The 10,242-nt window shown below is 36.5% G+C and overlaps 1 long non-coding RNA gene across 1 annotated transcript; it reads left to right on the top strand.

The window, feature by feature from the left end:
- Positions 1-223: 223 nt before the first annotated feature.
- On the top strand, positions 224-6,976 carry LOC149214674 (uncharacterized). Its single transcript, XR_016250410.1, has 2 exons — positions 224-530; positions 6,762-6,976. It is a non-coding gene; the product is annotated as an uncharacterized LOC149214674 (long non-coding RNA).
- Positions 6,977-10,242: the final 3,266 nt, after the last annotated feature.

Genomic DNA, 10,242 nt, shown 5'->3' with positions numbered 1-10,242 from the left:
AATTGAAATATATGAATAAATAACTAATTGTACGGGTGTCACAAGCAAAACGATGCAACTGGCCAGCACTAAACTAATTCTCCAGGTGTCACAAGCAAAACAATGCAAATGGCCAGCATTATGATACAAGTGGCGCGCTGAGGTATAAATTGATACAAGTGGCGCATTGATGTATAAATTGACACAAGTGGCGCGCTGAGGTATAAACTGTTCATCAGCCCTAGCTTCACATTATCAACACTGTTCATCAACCTGGTCTCCTATGCCCCGTCTCCACTCGCTTCACATTATCAGAATTGTTCATCAATCATGGCTTCACATTATCAGAATTGCTCATCAACTCGGTCTTATCAGAATTGCTCATCAACTCGGTCTTATCAGAATTGTTCATCAACTCGGTCTCCTCTGACTTCACATTTCTGCTGAGGCGTTTGAGTCCCATGTAGCATTTTGGCAGGAAATTAAGGCACCGCCCTGATTCTCTAGAGGTCTGCTTTTGCTTTTGGACCTCTGGCCCTGATTCTCTAGAGGTCTGCTTTTGCTTTTTGCTTTTGGACCTCTGCTTTTGCTTTTGGAAATCCTGGAAGTTCTCGCTGTGAAATCAATTATCAATTTTCATTAATGTTCATTTATGAGTTTTTTCCCTGCAGAATTATCAAGAGTTTTTTCCTTGCAGAATTATTAATTTTCAAATTCTACACTTTTCATTTATGATTTTACAATATTGATATATCAATTTTCAAATTCTGCAATTTTCAATTTTCATTTATGATTTTACAGTATTGATAAAATTTCAAAACAAGAAAAATCAAAATTTCAAATTAGTGAACACATTTTAATTTTTTTTGGATATGGATACTTACTGAACTTCAGGATTCAAATTTGATCTACTTCCATACTTCACAAGCAACGACGACGGTTAGTTCAGGACTCCATTTACAAGCTTCACTGATCACTTCATTACCTTCAGGAGCGGATCACTTCATTACCTTCACGAGCAATATCACGTCACATCCTTCATTACGAGGAGCAACCCGATTAGCAGATGTATACTAGGAGCAACCCGATTAGCAGATGTCTACCAGAGCAACCCGATTGGCAGATGTCTACTGCATTTATTAGGTAGTCCGCAGGTATCGAACCAGGGGGAGCGGGGGAGCTGCTGAGTCGTCGGGCAATGGATTCTATGTAGACAAACCTCAGCTGCCTCAGACATGCCCTCAGTTCATATACACTCTAATTTTTATAATGATATAACCTCATAACCAGCGTCCAATCCAAGACTCCGCAAATGATTCAAATAACTCTAAGACTGAATAAAAACAAAAATTCTGCTAGGGCCAACTCTGTATCAGCGAGTCGCAGCAGAAACGCATCAAACACCAAATCCTACTCAGAACATTATACTGCTATGCCAAACCCCCAGATTCATTCGTAAAGGATTTTTGAGGGTTTGATAATGCAAATAAAAACTAATGTTCCAATCCAAGGCACTTCGAACACAAATTAAAAACCTAAACTTAAGAAACCCTGGAAGCCAGTTCAAGTACTAAATGAGATTTGAAAAAAAAAAACGCAGAACCTCATATTACAGTCGTACTGCTCCATTTTTCAAGCTTTTTCTTCGGAGAAATTCCATGATTCCCTTCTCCGGCAATCCAAGAAGAAATTCAGGCTTGAAAAGAGGAAATACGACTTCAAATGATGAAAAATTGAACTAGAGATATCTCATACAAAAAGCTCCGCAATTCCTGTTAAAAATAGGCTCGAGGGAACCCACGATCGTATGAATTTAGGCGACTGTATTTACTAGGCAGTCCGCAGAAATGGAACCAGGGGGAGCTACTGAGGCTTTTTCCTCCGCCCCCGACGGTCCGCCTGAACGCAACATGGTGTTTTCGTCCTTGATTTGGCATTAAGAAAATTGTATAGACACGCAGTGAAAATATTTCTTAGCATACCCCGTAAGAGAAGGAAAAGCCATAAGTGGCGAGCCGCGACCATGCAATGCAAGGCTCCTATTCTATTTATTTTATAATTTGGGGCCGGATTTCCCAAAATATATGGGTTTGCGACTAAAATCCATCCCTGGGTTTATGACGAAGATGATGACAAATCACTGGATGGGTAGACTGTAGCTTTTGTGACTGCTCACGTGGCTACATGCCACGTGTAGGATAGATGGCGACTGTCATGGTAGAAACCCTGCATTGCATATTATGTTTGTGGAAATATTTATGGTCAAGTTTCCGCCTTCTGGGCAATTGGGTTCGTCGGATTCGAGTTAAGATTTTCAAAACGAATATTAGGTAGACAGCACCAACGAATATTAGGTAGACAGCACCATTTAGCACTGCTCTATACAGTGATTAACTCCTTGCAAAGGACTGGAAATGCCACATGTTGTCTGCATACCTTTCAAACTGTTTTCATTGATTCCCATGTGTTTTAGTTTTATGATTGATTAAAATATATTCATATATATTCTTTTGGGATATTCATTCCCAGTCAACATGAAAAGGGAAATCAAACATTTCTTTTCTGTTTTTTTTGCCCACTCTAATCGAATCCAGGAGATGTGAAAATAGTCGTGCTTTCCTCAACATGGTGCAGCGACTTGGTCTGCTATAATGATGGCTTACTCAAACTCTGAACTAATAGGTGCGTGCAGCTCTTAGAATCTTCAAGGTGCCTTCCTATGCTGAACAAAACATCTCAGACATATGGACTTATAAAACAAAACATCTCAGACATATGGACTTATAAAATCATTGGATTTCTCTTATTGCATCCATCTGCTACTCGGGAATACTGCTATTGAATTTTCCAATATCACCCTGTATACGAAGTTATGGGTAACAAGACCCAATAATTCACTTGAAGTATGCTGTCACTAAACTGCTTATGGGTAACAAGACCCAATAATTCACTTGAAGTACGCTGTCACTAAACTGCTCATCATCTAGGAAACTATGATACTGAACTGTCCATCCGAAAAAGAAGTGTTGTTTGGTGATTAGAACGAAATTTGAAACAGAAAATCTATGAAATCCTTGAAGGCTTCAGCTCTTGAAAATAGAACGAAAAATTGTGCAATGCTGCAAATCGATTTAATTTATGTTTTGTGCTCACACTTTAAGATTTTCATCTATAACATTTTCCTTTAAATTTTCAAATCCCTATTTTCATTTTGCTCTGTCACTAAGGTAGTTTCTGGTATCAACATTGAGGGTGAACAAGAAGATTGAATGGCATCCAATGCATGGTCACTGTCATCATTAGCCTTGATTGGGATTTACAAGTATAGTCACAAAATAACCTTGACAAGAGATTGGGATTTACAAGTATAGTCACGGAATAGCTCGATAGTTCTGAGAGACAATGGTCAAACAACATTATGTTTGCAATGTTCGCTGCAATCTGAAATCTCCAGTTTGTGGAGCCAACAACCAATAATTCGAACTGAAAGTCAGTCTCCTCTGCTTGACACCTCAAAGCACCACCGCACTTGCCTACTGTTTCCCCGTTCCTTTCCCAGCTCTTGTTCGCTGCAATCTGAAATCTCCAGTTTGTGGAGCCAACAACCAATAATTCGAACTGAAAGTCAGTCTCCTCTGCTTGACACCTCAAAGCACCACCGCACTTGCCTACTGTTTCCCCGTTCCTTTCCCAGCTCTTGTTCGCTGCAATCTGAAATCTCCAGTTTGTGGAGCCAACAACCAATAATTCGAACTGAAAGTCAGTCTCCTCTGCTTGACACCTCAAAGCACCACCGCACTTGCCTACTGTTTCCCCGTTCCTTTCCCAGCTCTTGTGTACTGTTTCCCCGTTCCTTTTCCTTTCCCAGCTCCGGGCACAAGCCCGTTCCTTTCCCAGCTCTTGTGTACTGTTTCCCCGTTCCTTTCTCAGCTCCCGGCACAAGCCAGGGACTAGCTCCCATGCAGCGTCCCTTGTCCCTTGTTACAAATTGTAATTTGAAAATATGTAATTTTCAAAGTTAAATTATTATTAATCACAAAATTTCGTAACTTAAAGCAAAAATAAATTCATTCTATATTTATCTAGAAGAACATTAAATATATATGTATAAATTTATTAATTTATTGAAAATGTGATTAAGATAATAATAAACTAGTATACATGGGCATGAAAACAATGCTAAAAAATGTGAATGACGAGTGTAAAAGCATGGAAAAGCCTAATAAAAATAAAAAATGTGAATGACGAGTGTAAAAGCATGGAAAAGCCTAATAAAAATGAAAGGTTTTTTGTTTTTTTTGTTTTTTTTAAATCCTATATTTCATTATTGGTTTTAATAATGAAAAGCCATTTCCCCTCTCTTTCATTCTCAAATTTCAATGTAATTACTCCATTTATATCTTTAAAGATTAAATTACTCCATTTATATCTTTAAAGATTAATGGATTCATATTAAAATGCATGGTTTTTGATAACTCTTCAAGGTCACTTTCTATATATATATATATATTAATTGATGTAATGAGAATGTGGTAATGCTTTGCTTAATTTTTTATGAGACATAATGCCATGAGTGTTTTGTTTAATTTTTTATGGGACATAATGCTATAAGTGAGAGTTTCATATTTTAATAATTTTTTAGTTGAAATTTAAAATTTAAAATATATTTTTTCTTATATGTATTTGAAAAATTTAACATAAACACTAATCAAATCTATGTGAGAATCTCTAATTAAAAAGGCAAGAAAGTAATGGAATGAGACCAAAAAGGCAAGAAAGTAATGGAATGAGACCAGATGTTTCTATGTAATTAAATACATCATTTTTCTAATATTTTTTCTCAAAACATCTCAGGGATATGATAGTGCATAAATATACATTAGTAATTTATATTTTATTATGAAAATTATGAATAGGAATTAATTCATTTTATTGTAAATACAATAAGTTTGTTATTTATTTATTTATTTATCTTTAATAATTAAATGATTAAAAAAACATCTCATGGATATGATAGTGCATAAATATACATTAGTAATTTATATTTTATTATGAAAATTATGAATAAAGTTTGTTATTTATTTTTAATAATTAAATGATTAAAAAAACAAAACATCTATTTATTGAGTTTTTGATTAATATTTTATTAAAAATTATATATATATATATATATATATATATAATTAACTTAATGTTTTTTTTTTTTCTCGGCAAAGACTAATTCTATTAACTGAAAAACAAAATAATATTACAAGGGGTTGAGGCCTCGGACAACATCAACCGAGAACACTCAACGCAGCAAAACTGCCCCAGGAAAGGGAGAACCTGGGAGAACCAGTTACAGGAAGCTAGAGAACAGATGTAGAAACCAGAGATAGACCAACATAACATAAGGATAAGATGGTATAATCACCTAGCTAGAAAACAAGACCCGAAAGCAAGACAGAGACTTTGCCCAGCAACCCAGAAGATCTTTATACTGCCGCTGCCCAGGAAAAATAACAAAACCATCTGGCTGTAGATGCCGAACCAGAACTGCAACCAAAACCGCCTGAATTTGACCATACGAGACATCAGCAAAACCGCCTGAATTTGACCATACGAGACATCAGCAAAACCGAAAATGTTTGGGTAGGCCCAGGTGGCCTTATATTGCCACGTCCTCATTCAGAGGCTCCTCCACCACCGGACACACGTTGCCAATCCACATATCTTCGTTTCCTGCATTCTCGCCATCTGGGTGCGCTGCGAGGGGATGAGTGGCACTGGAATTACCTTTCTCGTCCACCGAGACAAAGGCTTCAGGAGGCAGAGTAAAGCTGGGAGCATCGCCCCTGTCGAGCATCTTCCCCTTCCGATTCTCCAGGCTTCCCTCTGCCGTAAACTGCTCACTGCTCTGACTGCCCGCCTCTCTACAACCGCTCTGAGAAGGCTCAGACGCCACGCGCACCATAGGATGAGGCGGGATTTCTTCTTCAGAGAGGATAATAGTGATATGAGCTGTGATCACTGGCCTATTAAGATTGCTCTGAAACTTGAAGTGAGTGGTCTGAAACGCGTTGTGCGGAATCGGCCTGCGAGCAGGGCTAAGAGGAGGCAAATCCACCGGAGAGGAGTGGATATTAACAGGAGGCGGGGCAGGATCCACTGAACAGCTTGCCTTCGAACGCCCTCGGCCACCTCGGCTCCCCCCGAAGCGACTCCTCATACGATGGCGTACCATGTTGAGGTGATGAGGGGGAGGCATAGTAAAACCAGAGGCGGTGTCGGGAGAGCAATAAAACAGCACAGGAAACCACTTCAATTGCAGAAAACAGGCCTGAGAGCACGGGGAGGGTGGCACAATTCTAACCTCGAGGGCAATTGAAAGCTTGCCACTGTTAGCAGAGACTAACCTGCCATCCAGACCCTCAACTAATAATTAACTTAATGTTATATATATATATATATATATATAAATTAATTTATTTTATTTCTCATATATATAATTAGCATTGTTAAAAAAATAAAAAATGGTCCATTTAAACTTAAAGTATATATGGGTTAAAAAAATAAAAGATGGTCCATTCAAACTTAAAGTATATATGGACACATGTTTTTTAGCATTAATTTTTTTTATTATTATTAAAAATATTACTATTAAAATCATTTTTTTAATAACAATTATAGTTATAAAATCTATGAGGTCTTGATAAAGTACTCTTAAATGTTAAGTTTTTGGTTCAATTCTCCTTAAGAAATATATGTATATGGTACTGATTTCTAAACTTTGTGGAATGCAGATATAGCACCGGTGAGGCCGGTAGGATATGCAGGACGAACTGCAGCACCTGGGGCTGCAAATCAGGGTGGAACTTCATCATGACAGTGGTTGGATGACAGGGCTATGCTAGAGGACCTCCGACACATACACGACATACTACTGACTGGGTTGACAGAGCGCGAATGACATGATCTAGAGGATCGATACACACATGAGTGCACAAGTATTCCCCAAGAGTGGCGGGGAATCACACGACGCCTTACAATGGTCGGTGGGGCAGTATAAAATCTACGGGTTGGTGGGGTGGACATTTAAGTGTTATTTTTGGACATGACCACGATGTAAGCTCACCACTACCAAGCTTAAAAAAATAAATAATTATAATTACTTGAGAATTAAATTTATAAAATTGATTTAATTTAATATAATATATATTTCTATTATCACCACTATTGAGCTTTAAAAAACAATGATAGTTACTTGACAATTATATATATATATATATATAGTAATTATAATTTTAAAATATTTAATTATAACTTAATTAAAATTAAGATAATAAAATATTGAAATTCCAAATTTTAGGTTAATATTTTATGAATTTTTATATGGATGGTATAAATAAATATATTTTACTTTTAATATGAAGGATTTTTTTGGGCATTTTTTTCTATTTCATATAAAAAATAGATAGGTTTTATATCCATATCAAATATGATCTGAATGCCTCAACCTGCCCATTAGGAAATCAAGTATGTTGGCTATCTAACCGTATTATATGTCATCCAAAATATGAAGAGTTTAAGACTGTCTAACAACGCTATATAGGTCTGATTGTTTTTAAATATCCTATCAACTAAATATCTATAGAAAATGATGGAGCCTACAAACCAATCATTTATACATATCAAAATAGGAAAAATAAACTGTGCCAATCAAACAGTTACTCATCAGACGAGTTTATGGGTGTTAGGTCTTTTGCATTGGACCTCGACAGTTCAGTCTGAGGATGACAAGGATATTCTTCTCTATACGACAAAGGCAGGCATTTTTTTGTTGAATTTTCCACTAGATAAGTTGAAATTCCCTATGAATTTCCTAAAGTTTAATTTCTGGCTTAGGTGATCTTACAAGAGAGGTCATCAAAGCTTTTGCCATAATGTTTTTCATCATCCATTATAAGTACACAATCTACTAAAACTGGCTATACCAACCTCTGGAGTGGCCTGGATTCGAGATAAGGCTCTACCATTCCTCCATATCCAACTTTGTAGTTTCAAGCTACTGATTTAATTCAGACTCCCACCCTGAAATTAACTGGCGAATTTGAGGAGGCCCATTGGCCTGAAAGGCTTGGGTTGCCTCCTGAATTAATCCTGTGGCATTTCGACGACCTTGACCCCTAGTTGCTCGTGGTTGGGACGAGTAGCCCCCATGCCCTTGACCACTGCCCCGACTTCGACGATGACCTCCTCTTGCTATGTTCCCTTTGATCGAGGAAGGTCACACCATAAGGTTATGCTACAAACCACAATGGTGAAAGAGAAACCAATGCTCAGATGCATGGACCATTGTCGCCAAGGACCTTGTCCAAAATGGAGACAAGCTCATAGGACGACCTAGCGAAGGGTCCTAACAATTTCGAGAGAGATTCAGACATGTAAAAGTGAAACAACATAATGTAGTATGGTAATAAGCATTAGACCGAGAGTGAAAATAATTCCTCACTGCAGTGATTAGGACTTGATGAAGCAAGCCCTCAACATCCTCCGACACGTCACATAACCTCCTTGAAACTGGGGTCGTAACCAATTCAAGGTTTTTCTTTCCCGAGTCATCCCATATCACACTATGCAAAAGATTAATCACAGAGACCAAATATTGAGACAAAGCCCCCATTGTAAGAGTAGCATATTGAAATCTAATGCCCATTCCAAGAATGCATGCACATTAAGGAAAGAAAAATTCGATAATAGATAGAGAGAATTCGACAATATTCATGCAGACCAATAATATAAAAGTTTCTTTTTGCCCATACATCCTAAGAGGTATCGTTACTATCCCATGATGCCATCTTAGAAACATCCATCCACAGATTTAGGAAGTAACATATGAACATAGTGATAAGGGTGTGTACAAAGCAAACAAATGTAACATACCCATGACAGTCGCTTACACATTGAGCGATAATTTCATCCGCACTTGGGATTTTAGCTTGGTGAATCCCCTTATCTGTCACCCTAGAGGATTCCACAAGATTGGTTTCAATACTTGTTAGTCGAACTAAAGTCTTTACATGAAACCCCGAGTGCATTCTTTCTAATCAAAGCCAACATGATGCTTTAAATTCTTTAACTTGTTTTGCCACCTTATGCATGGGAGAATGTGTGGGAGGGTCGCCATCTGTCAACCCACCGTCCCTTCTCATCATTCCTCTGACCATGGCACAGATCCCACCGATGTCCTTTCATCATCTCTCACCTCGATCGCGGGAATATGAAGGAAATTTTGGTTATTTTTCTTAATAACTTTTTTCTTGGCTGGGTGAGACTGCTCGAGGTGTAACAACATTGTTGGTCAAAGCTAATATGTTATTGTATGCTTGTGACTAGGTGTTCATATTTGTTGTGATTAGGTGTTGATAAGTATGCCCTATTTCCCTCATTTCCTTTGTTGGATATTGTTGTCTTCTCGTTCTCTTTTTATTTTAGGCCTTATGGCCTTTTTGTTTTTGTCTACTTTGTAAAGCTTGGCATATTGTTCTTAGCTTTTGTTTTTCTCTCCTGGCCAACAAATCCGTTCGAAGTGAGGCTGGGAGAGCGAAGACTATCATGTCTATCCATTGTAAAATTTTGATGAATTAATATAAATTCTTCATCGACAAAAAAAAAAAAAAACTGATATAAAACTAAAGTTTTTATAAAACTAACTTATTTTAAAATAAAAGTACAAAAACCTATTTATTTTAATATTGCTATAAACCTACCACTTTAATAAAACCTAAAATTAATAATTCAAAATAATAAAAGCTACTAGCACAACCACATTACTAAATATGGTTGATATACCATGAAGACATCATTTTCCATCATTTATATGCAATCAACTTTTATAAATAAAGCCAATCAACATAATTTAATATATTTATTAATACTAATATTAGTACTAGTATTAATATTATTTATATTAAAAACATTAATTTCATTAATAATATTAATAATTTCATATTAATATTAACATTAATTTTCATACTAATATTAAAATCAATGTTTAATAATTAAATTTAATGTTTATTATCAACTACTGCTAATAATAATAATATTGTTATAAACCTAAAATAATATAAAACTAATATTATTAAAAGTAGTGATCCAACCCAAGTTTCAATAACCACACTAAATGAACAGGACCTACACCAAATGTCAATGCCAATGCCAATGCCACCTCTCATAATTTATTTTTACTAAATTATAAGGACAACCACTTTTCACAAATATTTT

This window comes from Pinus tabuliformis, chromosome 1_1 (assembly GCF_031772625.1).
Source record: "Pinus tabuliformis cultivar Carrire ecotype Pingquan chromosome 1_1, CPIR1, whole genome shotgun sequence".
Classification (NCBI taxonomy): Eukaryota; Viridiplantae; Streptophyta; class Pinopsida; order Pinales; family Pinaceae; genus Pinus; species Pinus tabuliformis.
This window is presented reverse-complemented; position numbering and strand designations above follow the sequence as displayed.